Below are 21,406 nucleotides of genomic sequence, written 5' to 3'. Positions count from 1 at the left end.
CAGTAGTTCCTTCCATTCTTAACTCTAGAGCCAGAGGCACATGGCTGAAGCTGCCGAGTTCTGCTGCTTACAGGAACTAGAACATGATCCCCTTGTATTCACTAGCTTTATGTTTTCTAAATCCTTCACTGCCTAAGCTTGGCTATCCTGGTTCTTGCTCTGTAGATTGACCTTGAATGTAGAGATCAGCATGCTTGTCTCATGGGATTAAAGGTGTGTACCACCATGCCTGGATCTAATTTAGCTGGGTAGGATCTTGCCCCAAGGTCCCACTCCCTTAATCTTTATCTCCTAGAACACAAGATTTTGCTCCATTTCACTTCCTGGTACTCCTTTAATACTCAAACCATATATTTTATATTTTTCCTTTCTAAGCTTGCTATGCTTGTTCAAACTTCTCTTCATGAGACTTAACAGAGAACAAAGTCTCTGCTGGGCTTTTTTGAAACTTCTTTTGTTAATGCAATTAATCCAAGTCTCTTCACCTTAGCCTCAGGCAAATCTTTCAGACTAGGGCAAAAAGTAGCCACATTCTTCACCAAAATACCACAAAACCAGTCTTTATGCCACATTCTGAAATTCTTCTCCTTTGAAATCTCTTGGGCCAGGTCAACACAATTCAAATTACTCCCAGCAACAAAGTCTTCCATATTCCTACTAGGATGACCCATTAAGCCCCATTTAAAGCATTCCACTGCTTTCCAAATCCAAAGTCCCAAAATCCACATTCTTTCAAATAAAAGCATGGTCAGGCCTATCACAGCAATACCCCACTCCTGGTACCAACTTCTGTCTTAGTTAGGGTTTTACTGCTGTGAACAGACACCATGACCAAGGCAAGCCTTATATATATATAAAAAAACATCAACAACATTTAATTGGGGCTGGCTTACAGGTTCAGAGGTTCAGTCCATTATCATTAAGGTGGAAGCATGGCAGTATCCAGGCAGGCATGGCGCAGGAGGAGCTGAGAGTTCTATGTCTTCATCCAAAGGCTGCTAGTGGAAGACTGACTTCCAGGCAACTAGGGTGAGGATCTTATACCCACACCCACAGTGACACACCCATTCCAAACAGGTCACACCTATTCCAACAAGGCCACACCTTCAGATGGTGCCACTCCCTGGTCCAAGGATTTACAAACCATCACATTGTGTATACAAATCTTCTGCTATGACTATAGATTTTTGAAGTTGCTGTGGTAAGAATGATCATTCAAATATAAATTTAGCAAAGAGCATAAACATTGCATTTGAAAATGTTTTTAACACAGATGTGTTTGCTATGAACCCAAATTGTCCATTTATGAGATAGAAATAAGTGAAGTCTTTTTTATTCATGTGTATTCAGTGATGATTGCATTTTATATTTTATGAACATAAGACAATATCTGCATTTGTGTGTATATATGAGGTGGATATCATGACATAAATATAAATACATAATTTATGAGGGAAAATAGAAATTTATTGTCAACTGAAAATTGGTGTTTTCTATCAATGTTTTTGTGCTCCCATTTTTATATTTTGTTTCCTTATAAACTCCAAGAGATGTTAAAACTTGACATTTTTAAAATAATATATATGTTTATAATGCCTTACTTTGGAATTACCCATAAATAATTTCATATCTCCTAAAATTGATGCCAGACCTGAGTCTCACCAGTGTCTCTCCATCTATTGCAAGTTTATATGGCATATACACATCTCTAAGCATGTGCTGGATGAGAAGGGCCACAATCAGGCTGACATTGATGCAGGTTTGTCTGTGACAAGCATTGCTGATACAGCAAGACAGATTACTTTGCATCATGCAAGGCAAAGTTCTCACGGTCACATATTATATCCTTGTGTGGTGTTTTGTTGTGGTAGCAATGCAGTTTTTCAACCTAACTAGGGCATTGTTACTCTTGCTTAGTGGAGATATTTGTGAGTACTCTCATTTCTCATTCACTTCCTATGAAATGAGACTGTAAACGAGGGTAGAACCCATTATTAGCTCTTGACAATTTGACTGACATATTACCCCAACACTTGTTCCCTGCTGAGTCTCCCATATGGTGTCCTTCCATCTCCATTTCTCTATCATCTTTTCTCTTTTCCCTCCATCGATCTCAGCAGTACAGACAGACACTGCTATGTCTCTCAAGTCTGCCACTGTCTGAAGCACACATGTCAAGCTTTTGTCTCAGCACTTTCTTACCTTTTTCAGCAAGACTCCTTGGAGGCTTGAATCCTGAGTTTCTCCGATTTATCTCCCCCAATTCTCTCTTGTTCTTGTTTCAGACAGATTTTTTTCCCCTGAAACTTCTCTTCTCAAAGTCCCTGTGACCTTCCCATCACTATGTTGACCTCTACATTGTGAAAGCACTTTTAGTTCTTGTATTGTGACACCTATTAACAGCATGAAATAAAATTGATCACTTCCTCTGCCTTGAAATACATGCTCAGCTGTCAGGATACTGCAGTCTCCTAGTTGTCCCCCCCCTTCCTCTTGCTCCTCTGAGGCTCTACTACTTTATTCTATTTATTTAAGTCTCTTAATTTTGAAATGTTTCTGGTTTTAATCCTTGTATTGTTTTCTTTTATGTCTACAGTCATCTAACTACAGAGTTATACATACTAACAAGCCCATCCTTCCTACTTGCATGATAAGCTTCTGTTGGACTGCCCCTTGCATAGGTAACACTCCACTCAAAGAGGGAATGGACAAATGTACCTGAAATCAGGTACTACATTCCTCAAGTTGGGCTTCTGGTTCATTCTCATTGTCTGTATCCAAAACTCTTGGTTTTGCTAATCTCAATAACAAGCTGTTTATTTTTCCTTTTATCAAAATCTCAGACATATAACTAGTTCTTTTAATTCCTGCACATTATCCATCCTTTCTATTGGGCGATTCATTCCAAAATATTTATTGATTATGTACAAAAATGATGAACCGACCTCTCTCTACAAATGTACCTCTCTGGGGACAAACCGCATTATCTGCTTTCCTGTGAAATATTTTCATAGTTGTCTAACAGGTTTCTAACTTGATTCTTGAAACGTCATCCTTGTTAATTCTAAACATAGCTGCATAATGAGCCTAAAAGTAGATGAAAGTGTATTATATTTCAGCTTAAAGGTTCTAAAACCAAAAATTTCACTATGTCTTAAATACTTGAGACTCTATGAGCCTGTTTATTTGTCTGAATGTCTATTGAATGAATTTGTCACAGTAACTTGGATCATTGAAATGTACCCTCTCTAATGGTTTGAATGCACATGGACACCCTCATCCCACATCCTCTACGTCACTGTTTCTGTCTTTTAACTCTAAAACCAGATATCAACACATGTACTCCATTATTTTCTTAATTATTTCTCCTCGCTGAGTATTTCCTCACTATACTGATCCAACTTAAAACAATTATTTTCACATATTTTATTCATACCTAGTGTTTACATGAATCAGCACACTGTCTGCTTCCATGAACACATGCTTTTGTAGAATGTAATCTTTTGGAATGGGTGACATATACCTAGTAGATAAGGCTACCAACTCATTCTGGTTTGACTGAGAATTGTTCATATTTTTTCACTGTAAATTATGTTCATTGAGCAGTTGTAGCTCTAAGAAAATGTTAAATATTTTGATACTAGTTCTTCAAACATCTGTAAAATAGCAGAATGACAAAAGTGAACCTAATTATAGTATTCTTAGCTATTATAATGAATGATTCAAGTATCATGGACTGGTTGGATATAACCATATCCAAAGACTCTATGTCATTTACTCAATCATAATTGCGCTTCAGGTAAGAGCTAGTACAGAACTTGGAAAACACTGTTAGGAAATACTGATTGGAGTTTCTCAGTAATTATTTTTACGGAGCATACTTGATTAGAATATGTTAATTCTTATGGTTGTAAAAGACTTACAGTAACACTGAGTACAATTTTTAAATATACATAGCATAGACATGTAAGCATATAAATTCTTATTCATGGAAAACTATTGTTATTAGTAGATGGAAAGAGAGTATTCACTTATTGACTTAACTAATGTTTTGATTAATAGCTGGATGAAATCCCTATTATTGGGTAAAAACTTAAGTTTTAGGCATGAAAATTAGAGGATAAGGAATAGGCTCAAGTGATTATTATACGTTTATAGAATTATTGTCCCAATATATAGCATTTTGTTTTTATATATCTTTGTGATTCAATTCTTTGTGAACTTATAACAGATGGTAAGTTTTTAATCTACATATAATGTAAATATTGTTACTCTTCTAAGCTTTCTTAAATTTAAACTTATAAAATATAAATGTTCAAATTAAACATGCATTATACTAGAGGAAAATGAGCTAAGCATTATTTTCTTACTCAAAGGAAGGACATCATATAAGATGGCCTCATAGAAAGCCCAGTTGATCACCACCATACTTATTTTTAGTTCATCATTGTAAATATAAGGATGTGTGTCACACAAATTGCTTTTATCACCTTGAATAGGAGCAACTAACTTTGAATATTTTAAAAGACAGACCACGTCTCAATCAATTAGACCAGGTTAATAAAGAGATATGGACCTAGGCGTCTACATATCCTTCCATGTGCAGAAAAATCTAAAACTATATAAGGCAGTAGATATGGTCTAGTATGACTCTCTTCTTTCTTTGATCTTCCAGTGGGAATATCAGTAGAGAATATGAATATCTTTGACTACCTGTCTCTGATAATCAGCCCCAGTGAAAACACTTCCAGGAGGCCATGTAAATATATTTTGTGCTTGTCCAAAGGATAATGAAGTTAGTCTTCTGGCCTTACATTGATTCATGGTATTTCATGCATGAGCCAGAAGATTTGTAAAGAGTAGTTCACCATGGGGATACAGCAGTCATGCAAAATATGTGACCTGATTAACCAGTGACTGATCATGGGAACTAACTTTTAGAATCCAGAGAACATAAAGGTATGAAAGATTAGCTACATAAAGATGAACTGTCATGTCTATCAGAGGTCATAAGAGGAGAGGTCATAAGTCAAACAAAAGAGAATTAAGGTGTACTTTATTTGGGGAAAGACTAAAGTAGATTCTTTTACATATATATATATTTAAAGTGATAATGAGTAAAGCACATTTTCATAAAGCCCCATTTGTATAAAGATTACTGGCTATCTGTAATAGAAAATAGAGTAACAAAAGAAGACACAGATAAATTTCATCCTTTGAAAAGAATTTCATTCTTTGGGGAATTCTGAGAAAACATACTATTGCTCAACTTTTATGCACAATCGAGCGATGTCCTAAAGAATATAGTCCATGTAAAATCCACTCAAATATACATGCCAATTCTAGAGCATCCTGGAACTTTGACATGAACACTTAGGCTCTTTATTCTCATTTATTCATACTAGACCATTCTACATATCTTTGACCTAGATAGTGTCTAAGAGGAAGAACACTGGAAACTGTGAGGAGCAATTATGCTTCCTGCTGATTTTCAGATATGTTCTCTAAGTTAAATGCACCAATGAGACATGGAGTCTGGTAAGGATAGACAGAACTACAGTATTTTTTCTCCCATGCTCATTTTAGAATCAAAATTACATCTATGGCAGGAGCTGAATCCTCACAGAACAGGATCTTAATCTTTTAAATTCCTGCTCTCAAAAGACACTGCTAATTCTATCTCCTTACATTTTCTCCTTTGCCTTTAGCTGTTAATCGCTTCCCTATGTTTTTATCCATTACTGCATTCCTGTCTTTACACCTTTAATGCTCACTTCCTCTGTAGGGAAGTAGCCTTTAATGATAATATTTCTGTTCCCACTTGGAAAGAAGAAAGATAAATATTTGCTTTATTTTATCTCCTTTATATGTTGTAATTCTTACTTCTTCTTATGTTAGGCCAGGAAACCTAAATTATTAGGATTTATTCTGATCCAGGAATTAGATGATTAGTGTAACATGAGCTTAAATCATAAGAGAACATATAAATTACTAGAAATATGTGAGTGTTGCTAAGAAGCACCATTTTCACACAACACACATACACACATACACATACGTATAATGCAATATAAATAAGCAAGTAAGTTGTCTTTTACCTTAAATACTTACTAGTTATTCTAGAGAATATATTAATGTTACATGTTGTATTGTAAAAAAAAAATTAAAGTTCTCTAATGTATTGAGTATGATAAACTGACACTCCCTAAAGACTCAGATAAATACATGTTGCTAGGAATAGTAGAATGATGGCAAAATCATACTGTATGAAATGACCTCAAAATGACATTTCCTAAACCATAAATAACTTAAACAGGTGTGCAAAGGCAGCATCATGCTAGAAGAAGCCTCTAACAGAAATGGTCACTGTCAGATAAGAAGTAACGAATCAGTTATATGACTCTACAAAAGGTAATATAAACGTTACACTTTAACTACTATTGTCACAAAAACCCTTGTGGTTCTAATAATGCACACTTTCTGAGCACTCTGAAAGCACTTGTTAAAATGGTTTTAAATATTTGCATTAAAGTACTTGAAATATGTCTTTTCATGGTGTTAGCCCTTTGCTTTTACTGTAGGTTCATCCAACATTATTAAATTTTAAAATTATGCTATGACTTTTTATACATAGTGAAGTTACAGCCTCTGATTTATGTGGCACTTTTCTTCTATAAAACCATTATAGCCTCATGGTCCAATTCAATTGTGCTTATGGTTAAATATATCAGGTGATGCAGACATGTGCATTAAATATGTATACACACATATAGTGTTATACAGAATTTTCTTGATTTTTTTATAGAGTATATTTCTTGAAATAACTCAGTGTGGACCAGAACTGAATTTCAAGAAGAATTGTAATACATCATATTATTTTTATCTGCAGGATTTTGTATATTTCAAAAGTTTCTCCACAGAGAAGTCATTCTGGAGCGCATTCTCTCATCTGTGTGAGGCTCAATTGTAAGTGGATTTAACATCTATATAAAGTCATGGACAAATTCTTTCAAAAGACACACAACATACACACACACACACACACACACACACACACACACAAACAAGTCAAAATTTACATCTAACAAGTCATTTGGTGTGCTAGTCTATCTATCCTAATTGACAGACATTTCACCTCCCTATAATCTATTCTCGTTTTCTCCAGGTTTTTAGCAGGTGAGCCTCTTATATGAGATTTTAAGATGGAAGAGACTAAAGATAACCATCCCATACAGCACAAACTTTAATCTTAAATCAACTATCTGAAATTGAACCAATATCTAACTCCATTCTAAGAAACTATTTCCCTCTTGGTATCTCTGATTTGGTCATCAAGGAGATTTTCCTAAAATTATTCATGAGTGAGATCTATAGAACATAGCAACAAACCCATTGCCTCTTTTTACACAGATTTTATACCTTTACAATGAAATGAGATACAATACAGGTATTTGAAATTCACCATATTTCTGATTATTCAGGCTTAGTGTTCAAGTTCCCTAGTACCTTGAATATCACAGTGGAATTTAGGCTGTGACCGAAACTATAAAAGAGGGGAGCTAAGAGGATATCATTTAAGTTTAAGTGTCTGCTAGAGGCTAACCACAGGTGTATTGTTGGACAAGGCCCCAGATTCCAGTTCTTGTATCACTTTGTTCTGGAAATCCTCATTTTTCTCAAGCCAATTGAAGATTATGATTATTCTTTCTCATTCTGGTTTTTCTCTGAATCAAGCTTTTTGGCAGTAATAATTGGTATTTGCATATCCCCTGAGTTCAATTAGCATGTCTGTGAATGTATCACCTGTGTTATGAACTCCTGAGAGGTAGCCAAGTTTCCTTGTAAATGGAATGATCACATAAGAAAAATAAAACAGTAGTGCTGCCTATCATTTCTACATATGAGTTTCTTCTCTCCTACCACGAAAATCACTCTTGAAAAGTGAGATAATTTCGCTCATCTAGTGCACTGTTTATTATGAATTCCTCATAATGTATGAAATTGCTGTTGTTTAATTTTTCTCTCAGTGTCATTTTTTTTATTTTCTTTTTAAAGTGATGATTCACAAATGTTACATGAAGATTAGCACCCCGGCTTTAGTCTGGGCATAAATATTTAGTTTTCCATATGAAATATGGTGAAACCTCTAACAAATTTGGTTCACCCATGAGATATAAAATCTTGTAGCATTTCATATTTGGCTGTGCGGTAGGAACTGAAATTACTATCACTCTTTATTGTGTTGATTTTTATGTTGGTGTTATCATGCCCTATTTAGTATTTATATAATTGTAGTTGATTGTTTGTTGATTTATCCTTGTGAGGTTTTCATTCTGAGAAACTCTTTCCTAGATCCTTAACAATTTCCTTATTCCATCCATCAAAATCTGTCACTGGAGTCTACTGTATGTGCTGAAGATTTAAGAAAATGTAATCAAATATTGTAAGACAAATCTTGAAGACTCCAGTTGTGAAAACATTTACAGCAGAAAAAGGTTCATTTAAAAAAAATAATAAGGGGAGTATGTAAATGCTTCACACAATTTAGCATGCACAGATTTTCTTCAGTAAAAACTTTTTTCAGAAAATAATCAATCTATGTATTCTAGCAAGTTAGAGATTTGGTTATGTGTTAAACAGTTTGGGAAAAGATGAAGAAATAGATGTGAATTCCTCCTCCTTTTATAATATTTATTATCATTATTATTAATTATTATTATTATTTTCTTGAGCTTTAGGCAGCACAGCCTATTAGTGACTTATTGGAAGAAAATCTTGTCTCAAAAGGGAAACATTCTAAAACCAGAATTTTCATTCACTCCATCTTTCAATACACAATAGCCACCAAGTTCTCCCTTTACCACTGGATGATTCCACATCCCAGAACTGTCAGTCTCACAGAGGCTTTCCATTATTGTATGTTATTATTCTCAGAATGGGCTGATCAATAGGATTGGGCTGGTATTTTTTTTCTTTTTTACCCAAGAAAACATCCACCTTTCAAGGCTTACAACATTTTAGCATTTTGTGTATTTCAAATAAACTGTCAGATGTAAAAGGTAGGGCATGTGAAGAAAATGGCTTCCTGATATGGATAAAATGTCAAGAAAATAGTTCATCCTTTTAATTTATGGCTGATTCTGTCCTTCTCTGTGACTTTTACTTTGTTTATTCTGGTGTTTTCAGGAGAAAGCTGTTGCAAGATGCACTGAACAAAACTTTTTATATTTTTAAGAACCATGAGAAGAGTGAGGAAAATTTTAAATATCTTACATGGTAAAATAGTAATAGAGGATGCATTCCATAAAGTAACCAGGACTATGAAGTTGCCTTCCTGAGGTAAAACATGCTATTCTATTGACTGGCACAGTGGTTCACCACATATTTTTTACTAATATACTTTGCCAGATGATGCATTTATAATTTACACAGTGCCTGAACATGCAAGCAGTCTATGATAAAAAGAGAAATATCACTATTATGAACATAATATACAATTTAATTGAACCACACATTCAGTTCATTCATTCAAATAATATTTCTTTATTCAAAAATATTTCCCAATTTATCATAGCCACAAAACTGAAACATATGGTGACAGCATTAAAGGATAAGAGGTTTTAGGGAGGGGACTCTTAGAAGTTCAAGTGAGTCTCCAAGTTTAGTGATGGCAACGTCTTCATGATTAAAGTGAGGGTCTCCTTTAGAACTATATGCAAAGTTATCTCCATTACTAAATCTTTATATTAAATAAGAATAGTATTCACAATCAATTTTGAATCAAATTTGAATCTCTTTTACAGAATCAGAGTTCAGTTTGCAGCGCCAAGTCAGGTTGCTCACACATACAGTAGTAAAAGCGCTAGAGGCTCTAATACCCCTTTTGGTTTCTATGGACACCCACAATCATGTTTGCATGAATACAGGCATACCCATACATATACATAAATAATAATAGTTTGTATTTTCAATATTATAATTATATTTTACCACTCTCTTTCTTCCTTCTATAACCTGCCATATATCTCTTTTATATGTCCTACTCTCCTTCAAACTCATGTTTTTATCACTAACTTTTTACATGCATATATGTAAATACATACATATTCCTAATAATAACATGTTCAGTCTATATAGTTTCCTTTCTATATATGCCTTCAACCACAGGCTATTTGAACTGACCATTCAATTGATATGTTTTTTCCTGAATAAGACTAGTTCTCCAAGTTTCAGGTTTCTTTGGTTGCCTATAATTCTTTGTGTATGGTTGAGACATCATGGGCATACAGTCACGCTTGGCTATTGATGTCATGTTTTGGCTGTCATGTTGGTGAGAATTTATGAGTGTCCTCTTCAAAACTACTAGTATACATAATCTCACAGCAAAATATGCGATTTTCTGGCTCTTACAACCAGTATGTCCCATCTTCTGCAATGTTTCCTGAGCCTTAAATGCAGGAGTGCTTTGATGATATCCATTGCGACCAGGTTCTACAACCCTGCATTTTGCTGGTGGTTGTTTTCCATAGGGTACTTAGTCTATCACGAAAAGAAATTTTCATCACGAGAGCTGAGGACTATACTTATGTGTGGGTATAAGAGTAAATGTTTAAAATGCAGTTAGAGTCTATGCTGCTTTTGTAAACTAGTGGTTATATATTCTTCTTGAATAACCATGACATTATTGGCACTAAGTAGATTGCTAGGTCCCTGATACCAGACATAATTTTCCTCCGGTTGAGTCAACCTTAGGCAAAACTAAAGAGCTATTGCTTACTGCCAAGGTATGTGTGCTACTATTGTACCCTTGTAATTGTTATATCATACACTTTGATGATGTGGTTCATAACATTATAACTGGGTAGGACTGCTCATTGCCTTCCCCCTTTGAAAGCTTGCCTGGTGCATTATGGTACCAGAAACCTATTCTTCTTGGAGGGAACATTCAATCCTTTCTAGCTTACTGGTCTCTGGGTTCTGTTTGTGAAGTATATGCTAATACTATTTTTTAAAAAGCTGTCTAAATAAGTCTGTCTGTTTTTAACTAAGTGCCAAAGAAGGTACACAGTTCAGGAATATATAAGGAGGCAATTGATAAATGACAGGATGATGTGAGTAAATGTTATCCTTCCTCTACAAATGACACTTATTCTTACTTATGGTCAACTTATATAACAGCAGGCACATATGCGTTTGTGTGTATGTATGTGTGTGTGTGTGTGTGTGTGTGTGTGTGTGTACGTGAGTGTGAGCCTATGACAAATAAGCACAAAGGCTATAGATTATTAAACTCACAGTAGATTGTAGAAGGGAATTACAATATAAGTAAAGTCTCTAATAAAAAAGCTAAGTAATAAAACCATGTTACTACCACCATCTTGGCCACAATTCACTAAGAATTTTAAAGGGAATTATTTTTCCCCTGTTGAGTTCATAATCACTATGTTTGACACTTAGTCTAAATGCTAATAGCTTAAATGAAAGCTGTAACCTACTGGGAAAGACCCACGATAAATATACAAACACAGTTCAATTGAGAGCATAGAACAGAACGTGATGTCTGATCTTTCAAAGCTCACCAGAAAAGGAAGCATAGAACTGATGAAGTCTGGATTCAATTTAAAAATGCTCTGAGGATTTGACCATCTGGTAAAGGGAGAAAAATATTGAAGAGCAAAAGTGAATGAACCATGTTCCACCTGATGCTCAGTGGCTCTGTTACCCAATAAAGATGACTGTCAGAATTTCTGTTCCTGGTGATACTACAGATTAAATATTTCACAATGTGGTATTCAAGTATTGGCAAAGCACAAAAAAAAAAAAAAACACCGAGATACATTGTTTTCCTGGCAAGAAGAGCCTTGGATAGAGACAAAACCAGAGCAGGAAAAAAGAGTGTCAGAGACCTGAGTATTCTGTGGGTGGGTGTTTAAACACACAGCAATAAGTACTTAAATCTATTGCTTTTTAATTTCTTATAAAAATTGGCATAGAATTTAAAGAATAAATTATACATGAATCCATGAACTGTTATTGTAGGCACTACATTTTATATATTTAACCCACATTTCCTTTTCTGATGGTGTGTGCATATGTGTGGGTTTGATGCACTTATCTGGGTTTATAGGCTTGGGGGCTTAATTAGGTGCACAGGTTTATATGAACACATATGTAGAGGCAAGAGGTCAGTATTAGTGACCTCTCCTATACAGTCTCTTCTGTATAATATAGTTATTACCAATTCAGCCAGTTTGCTCCAGGAATGCACTCTGTATGCCTCTCATGGGCTGGCATTTCAGGTTGCCATTATGCCAGCTAGACTTTTACTTGAGTTCTGGAGATCAATGCTAGGATCTTCCCATTTGATTGACAAGTGCTTTATACTCTGATTTATCTCCTCATATACTTCAACTAGGAACTTCCCCTTTCATACTTAAGCAAACTTTAAGATCTACATAGTATTACGGTGTATAAGACTAAATAAAACATGCATATGTTAGAGAAATACTTGTATATTTTTATAAATATTGCTATTTTTATTTTTGGATTTTCCTATACTGGGAATAGTTCTCTATTATATAAAATATGTATTCTGATTCTGGTTTGCCCACTGCCAACTGCTCTGAGATCCTCCCATTCTTTTCTCCTAATCAAATCCACACATTTTCTGTGTCTGGTTTGAAAACAAATAATCATATAATAATAATAATAATAATAATAATAATAATAATAATAAAATACAATCAGATGGATAAAACAAATTACAATAGGCTGTAACATACACAAGAAAAAGAACTGAAGAAAAACACAGGAAATTCATATATTACATTAACACACACATCTGCGCACACAGCAATTCCACTAAACCATGAAATCAGAAGCCATATGGGAATGATCTATAAAGGTTAAAATACCCTGACACATTACAAAAGCACACCAAAAGAACCATTGGTTTCATTTTCTGCTGACCATCCCCCTGCAGGACATGGTGCCTGTGCTTAGGAATTCTTTGTATCCCTAGCAAGGTGCGTCTGGAGAAAACTATTCATATTAGACATTTATATAAATTCATCAGCAAGCATGAACTTTGCATTCTTAAATAGGTTTCATTTTTAACAGATTCAGAAGTTGCACTGGCAAACCATGAAAGACACTGGCTGTGGATTCCTCTCATAAGAATTGACATCCTTGCTAGGCTTATTGGACCACAACTCTAGACTCATCTATTGAGACAGTGAGGCAGCAGGATCACAAGATTTAGGACTTCTTAGGCAATTTGAAGATATTCTTAAAATTAAGGGAAAAAATTGGATTACATCCTAGCAATAGAATTTTTGTTTAACACTCAAGGGGCAGTGGATCCATTCTCAGTATAAAACAGTAACAAAATGAAGTACTATAGTTCCTTAGAAACAGTACCCACTACACAGAGTGCATGCATTCTCATGGGGCCAGATGATCTAGCAAAGGCTCATAGGGATATTTCAGTATTGCTAGAAGTATCAGTTCAAGCCTATTTGAAAAACAGAGGTAAAACACATCATTAGAGTGAATAAATTGGTACCAATCCGGTTCTATAATTCTATGGGTCTAAAGGTCTAAAAATGTGTTGAGTGATTTGATTATATAATAAGAAATATCCAATATTAGAAAGATAGTTGAACAAACACATATTCAGAGCCCCCCCCCTCTCGCTCACTCTCTTTTGCTCACTCTCATGCACGCACACACAGTCACACACACACATTAAAATTAGCTGTTTCTCAAAAGAATTCAGTATTCTTTGTAAAATTTCTCTCAGGGAAAAAATTGTCAATGAAATATTGGCTACCGTCACCTAATTAATAAAGCAATAGCAACAACAACAACACCTTTAGTTCTGTTAAAATATGCTGTAAATTTGATGACCTCCAGGAGAGCAATTATGATGATGGACATTTTAATGTTTGTCCTTTTTATCAGAATTACTCTTGTTTTACTTTTTAAAAGATGACTAGAACTTGATTTTCACCTTAATTAATGTAATGCAGAGAGAATAAATCAAGGGTAAATAGAACTTGTGAGCAGCAAGATGGAAATCTGCGAATAAAATAAGTCTTATCTCTAGCTTCCATCTTCAGTATGTATTTGTTTTTTGTTTAGAGCCAAAGGGAATGTGCATACAATTGTTTCTAAATTTAACAAGGTATAATTGATACATAATTGTGTGGAGTATATACAGATTGTCGTACATATTTATATTTGGATGTGGAATTGCTGTACCACAGAGTAATGAAATTTTTCATAATTTAATCAACTTCCATATTGTTCTCTTTGTATTGCAATGGACAGCAAAAATTGGACTTAGTGGGAGATTAAAATAGAGTCTATGAAGTTGGGAGGGGTGGGGATTGAGGAGACTGTGGTGAGGGTGGGCATGGGAAGAATGGTTGGGGAAATACAAGCTGAATATGATCAAAATATATTGTAAGGGATTCTCAAAGAATTGGCACAAGTAAATATTGAACCAGTTTCTTATTGATTTTTGGCAAAGATCATAGGAACAGGAGATTTTCTTCCTATCATTATTATATCCTCAAATTCTTTATTTTTATTGGTTGTTTTATTTATTTACACTTAAACTGTTATCCCTGTACCCTGTTTCCCCTTTGTAAAACCCCTGTCCCATCTCCACCCACCCCAGTGTCTATGAGGATGCTCACCCATCCACCCACTCACTCCCACCTCACCACTCTAGCATTCCATTATACTGGGGCATGGAGCCTTCACAGGACCAAGGGTCTTCTGACCCACTGATACCAGATAAGGCCATCCTCTGCTACATATGCATCTAGAGCCATGGGCCCCTTCATGTCTGTCTGTCTGTCTGTCTGTCTGTCTCTCTCTCTCTCTCTCTCTCTCTGTCTCTGTCTCTCTGTCTCTCTCTGTCTCTCTGTCTCTGTCTCTGTCTCTGTCTCTGTCTCTGTCTCTCTCTCTCTCTCTCTCTCTCTCTAAATGTGAAACAGGTAGAGAAACTCTTTTCCTACTTCGTCCACATTGTAATTGCTATTGAAGTCTCTTCTTCCCTCTCCATAACAGTAATGCCATCTCAGGATCATATCACAGTAAACCATAGCACCTATGTTTTGTGCTATAATTAGAGTTGTGAGCAGAGTCAGCTCTCAGGAGCATTGTAAGTATTAATGATTACCAGCATCTCTTTAGACATCAGCTCATAATTACACAGCTTTATTGTTTGATGGCCATCGTGAAGATTATTTACTGACACTCACAAAAGAGGCTTAGGGGATTTCTAGGCTAATTTAGTTTGACCTTCACTTTGTTATACCATCAACTATGCTTTGATTGCTAGCCATAGGTAGTCTGTTGATATTCTGACACACCTGCCAAGTGTTGCTTAGCAATTTAGGAAACTTTGGAAGTTCTTTGAAAGATTAAATATGTCTTTCCTCTGTGATTTGGTATTTCTCCTCTCTACTCTGCTCACAGAGATTTAAAATATTTGTATAAATATCAGTATGGAAATTGTTAGTTACCATACTCATAATAGGGTATATATAGACACAAGTATCCAGTAACAGAAGAAAAGATAAAGAGAAAGTGCATTATTAATTCAGTGGACTATTAGTTGACCACACATATGCTGAAGTAATTACTGGTATTCAGGACAACTCTTAGATAAAAGGCTGATATATGTAAAAGAATTCAGTCACCAAAGGGTTTATATTATAAAACTAATTTATATGAGACATCCAGAAGAGGGAAAAAAAAGGATAAGGATAACAAAATTGTAACAGTGTTTAAAGTGGGCGAGGACTTAAGTAGTTGTCATCCTACCATATATGGTCACAGAGTGTGCTTTGGGGAATGACAATGAATAAGCCATAAATTGAGGTTGTGGTGATGGTTATATAATCCTATTTATAGATTAGAAACTATATATTTTATGTTACAAGTAGGTGATTTCATGGCCTGTAAATTATATGCTTTTTTTGTTTTTCTTTGTTTTGTTTTTTTAAATGTTCACTTCATTGCAAGAAGCTTCACTGGAAATTTCCAGCAAGAAATCTGTCTTCAGAGTTCATCTGTTCCTGTTAGGCTGCTCTTACATTGAATGTATGTATGAGAATGGCAATTTCTACTATATTTTAGCAGCTATCCATTTGATTCACCTCGGTGAGTAAAGCAGCATTTTATTCTGTTATGATTTCTTGCCTTCAACTTTGCTCGAAGTGAAAATTTAGAAGTAGGTCATTTCAAAGCAGCAGGCATACATATGAGACAGGATGGTGCATTTTGTAGTGCCCCCTCCAGTCCCCCACGTGCAGATACATACCTCACTGACAGTGAGCACACTCAGGGTAAAAGAATATTTTCCTTAAGGAGTTGACAGATTTCATCCAATGGCTAGGATTGATGCTATGTTTTGAGACATTTTATTTTATTTCTATTAGATAGAAGAATCTCTTTAATGTTTCTTTCCCTGACCTCAACTTCCTCCTGTTTTTATTGCTGATAAACAAGAGTGTGTATCACTGTAGAAGTAGGCTACTGTGAGTCAGCAAAGCTTTTGTACAGAGCTTTCCAGGAAATTCAGTTTTCTCGAGCCTTTTATTGACCCAGCTCTGTCTTTCAGAATAACAATAAAATCAAATTGAATGGAGGGCTATAGATTTTGAAGACAGAGACACAGAAACCTCTTTGTTTTCTTCTTAGAGTTTTGGAAGCAAAGTTGGACACAGGGAGAAATAACTCTAATCTTCTGGGGCCACATCTAATAAAATAAAGTCTTATTATAGGAGTTGACCCTCCTGCAAGATGGGAAGACTGCAAGGCTTAGAAATAACTTTTCTTTCTTGATGGAAAAAAAATGTAATTTTATTGTCAGCTACAGTTTCAATCACATAAATAAAATAATATAGCATTTTTACTCATACTATCAAACCTGAACTGGAAAATACTACCAAAAATAAAAATAACAGTATACAAATGTTCTTAATGAGAATCAAAATTAATACAGAAATTTCATTGACAATTATAGACAATGAGAAAAGGATATAAAAACAGCACTACTGACTGCTCAAAAGTAAGTGAGACTAGTTTATTTCCTTACTGCACAGGACATTATTACATTTTGATGTTCACTATCTAACTAAGTAAGAATTTAAGATTTGATTTTGTTTATTGAGCAAGAGACCAAATTCTTTGGTGAGTAATAGGTTTTTGTTGTTGTTGTTTTGTATTTTTGTTTATTTTGTTTTGATTCCTGCCCTCTCACAGCCACAATGATCCTACATCCAATCTTGTGCTGTGTGCCCTGATATAAGTTTCTCCGGGAAATTTTCACTGTTCTGTCCTACTATTTTTAGCCTCGTTCCTATGATTTGCTTTGGTTAATTGAGTGAACCTTGAGTGACATTTGCTGAAGCTAGAAGAGCTACCTCCTGCTTCAGCCATCTCTCTCTTGTTATGAACAATGGAATGTGGTAGTATCAAAAGAAGATCCTAGGCAAGAGGGAGCCTCCTCAGAGAACATTCTTTATTCCAAAGAATGAAAGTTCTTCAAAAAAAAAATATATATATATATATATATATACACAAAATTAATTTGGAAACTAACAAAAGCACTGTTCTAAAGCACAGATTCAAATATGTAGAACTAGGCTCATAAAGACTGACAATACACTAAACACAATTCAGATTGTCCCTTGCTATGATTTGAATTTTAAATGTACCCCAAAGAAAATGCACTAGGGACTAGTTAACCAGCTGATGCTGGATTGTGACTTTTTTGGTACCAATAGGGAGTCAACCCTAACAGAAGTGATGCCGGTGAAGTCATTGCTCTCTTGTCTCCAAATCTCTCTTTGTCAATCACGTTGTGAGTAACTTCAGGAACCAGTTGCCTGGAACATAAAGTTTTGTTCCAACTTAGGACCGGAGAAACACAGCCAAACTCAGATGGGAACTCCCAATAGTGGGAGCCAAAATGAATCTTGTCTGCATCCATTTCTTTTTCTCATGCAGTTTTGTTGTAGAATCATGGAAACTTGATTAGCATATTCATATTCATCTTTCATCTTCCAAACACAACACAGGCAATTGAGAACAAGTTGTAAAACCTGGAATGTTTATCTTAGAGGCACATGTGTTTCCTCTAAAATATCTTCACTTTCCAATTGGGTGGGTGGAACGAACTCATTAGAAAACTACAATTCTGGTCAGAAGATAAAACAGTGGGAAGCAAAGTAGTAGGAGCAAAAATTGGGATCTGACGTTAAATTCTGGCAATCGCAGAGAAAGCCAGGCATGGGCCATAGAGGGCCATTTACTTGTAATCCCAACATTGCGGGCCAATACAAGCTGGTCCTATGAGCCACCGGCCTCAAGTCCAGTGAAAATGGTTATAGCAGGAATGGCGGGAGGTCTCTATAAAAATGCTGGGGCCACACAGAAGCAAAAACTGCAGTAGGAACTTCTTGAGGACTGCCTGAGAGACCAAGGGTTGCTGATGCAGACAATGCCAGCCAATCAGGAACTGCTGTTTAGAAGAGAAGATGCTTAGAAGAGATTCTTTCTTGGGACCAATGTGGCCCCGGCGGAAGGTATTAAAGGAGCTTGCAGCAGTGTTCAGATGAGCTTGCTGCCCAGAGTCTGTGTAGGTGACTCTGTGCCACCTCACTTCCAACACTCAAGGGCAGGTGGGGTCAGACAGCGAGTAGTCCAGGGCATAGGCAACATCTGATGATGAGCTTCAGTTTCAGTGAGAGGCTGTGTCTCAAAAGAGTAATGAAGTGAATGAAACCTGATAACTGTTCTCTGACCTCCTCCACATGGGTTCATACCCCACAGATAACCACATACCACACACAGACACCCCTGCCCCTCCCCCGCACCACTCTCTTGCCTATACATACATACACACAGAGATAAATAAATAAAAATAAAACAGAGAACTTAAATTTGTCCTGTGACTTGGTGGACATTTCCTTGTAAGTTATCTATTACCGTATAATCATTACTGATACCGTAGCAGACATACACATAAACACACGTTATCTTAAGTAAATTAAATGAACATTTTCGATTACATCTATGAAAGTATGCCTTGTCATCTCACTCACAAATGACCTTCATGAGAAAAGTTTTTATATACTAACTCAAAATCTACCACATTGTCTAATGTACTATTCTACAGTATTTGCTGCTATGATGCAAACTTCTGAGACAGTAGATTTTAGGCAACAACGGTGCCTCTACTCTCTTCACTTTACAACTATATTGGAAACATCTTTAAAGGTTATATTTTAAATATTTTAAATGTTGGTTCTACTTCCTTAGTGGAGGGGATGAGATGACAGGTATTTCCCAGCTTTGTAAATACAAGGGTTGGGCTGAGCTCAGAGCATTTCTACTTAACTATCTCTAGATCTGCACCTGGGAGCTTCTAGCTTATGTACAATCTAATCTTCTGCAAGCTTTGACCTTGAAGGCCTCAACTTCCAGCCTCTATCTGCTAACCTAGGCCTAGAATGTTTAAGCCTCTTAGATTTACTGCTGTACAAACTCTCTCCAAGATTTTTCTGAACTCTGGCTGGCCAGCTCAACTCAGCTGTTATGGCTCAAACTCCTTTCCTAGCTGACTGATTCAAGTAGGGTTTTCTAAGATTTTGACTGAATTGTTATTCTTGGAAAACCTGCCTCTGAATTTCACAAACTGAACTGCACAAACTGAACAGAACTCAAGGGAACGGCAGAAAGTATGTTCAACTCTAGTCTGCCTCTCTCTCTGTACTACTCATAAATAGCCTTTCCGGTCTGTTTTCCCGAGTGTTGGGCATATCCTATATCTGACTCATTCTGTAAAATCTTCCTCTGATTCATCACTTTATTTTGCTCTCATTTAGACAGAAAGTCTTTGAATGTGATCCCTTGGCAGAGCAAAGATGCTGTTGGATTAAAATTCATCTAAACAAGGTAGTAAACATCTCTAAGTGAAATATATTAAAATTAAGTTTGCTAAAAGTAAGGTGCATGAAATCTGAAGAATGGGTAGAGGTGAGGGTCAAAATAGACCCCTTTCTTCTCTGTATTTAGAATATTTACCTTGTTTTTTTAAATAATAAAGACTTGAAATGTTTCAAGTTATTAAAGGCAAATGATGTTCCCTAGATTTTTTTTGAATGATGGTAAAAGCTTTTGTAATTTCATGAAGGACAACAAGGTTCCATAATTCAAACAGAAAGGCTAACAAAGTAGAAGAAAACAATCTAAAGGCACAATGATTAGCAACAAAAGGGACAGCTATTCCCAGACTGTACACATGGTTTATGCTTAAAAGATGTAACCAAGTGTCATTGTCTCAAACAGAGAATTTCAAAGACAGTTTTGTAGTTGTGTAATTCTCATAAACACTACATCAATTTAATCCATTGTCTCATAAGATTTACTAGAAGAAAAATAATTCTTGGATTTTAAACTAATATACTTTTTATATATAGATTTATTTATTTTTATTATATATAAGTACACTGTAGCTGTCTTCAGACACTCCAGAAGAGGGAGTCAGATCTCATTACGGATGGTTGTGAGCCACCATGTGGTTGCTGGGATTTGAACTTCGGACCTTTGGTAGAGCAGTCGGGTGCTCTTACCCACTGAGCCATCTCACCAGCCCCAAACTAATATACTTGAAATAACTTGGAAAATACATGATTTGTAATTTCTTAAATGTTCTTTTTCTTAGTTACATAGTATTCATATTAATATTATTGGATTTAAGTATAATTAGAAGTAAAATACCGAAATTCATTCTTAGATGGAGACAGAATTACTAAAAGTATGTCTGTTTAGGGTCTTTTCAAATAGCTCACAGGGTCTGGGTGAATATATATATATATTCTACATTGTTGAACTTGAACTACATTTGAACTACATTTTAGTTCAATTCCATCCGTGATTTATGTGATGTAAGAAAGTAAGGAAACAATATAAATTCATTTTTATCATCTCCGTGACTGTGGTAGATATGAGGGACTTTGATATCTTATAATTTTGAAAACACATATATATATATATATATATATATATATATATATATATATATATGTACTGGTTTTTTGAGACAGGGTTTCTCTATGTAGCCCTGGCTCTGGGTGGTTACTTTTACTGACCAGATCACTTGTGCTCTATATCTATTTAATAATAAAAGAAAAAACAGATACACTAGTCTTTAGATTAAACACACCATATACATAGAAATGGTGAGATAAACCATAGATGATATTTAACCATGTTCTTGACATCTTAGTTTGCCCACATCATTATGAGATCCTTACCCTGAGGCCATAGTGAAATGAAAATTTCTTATACATAGTCATACTCATTATTCTGTACTTTATTACTT

This window comes from Mus caroli, unplaced genomic scaffold (genome assembly GCF_978045245.1).
Source record: "Mus caroli unplaced genomic scaffold, Mus_caroli_1 scaffold_14, whole genome shotgun sequence".
In the NCBI taxonomy this organism is placed as follows: Eukaryota; Metazoa; Chordata; class Mammalia; order Rodentia; family Muridae; genus Mus; species Mus caroli.
Note: the sequence above shows the minus strand (reverse complement) of the source record.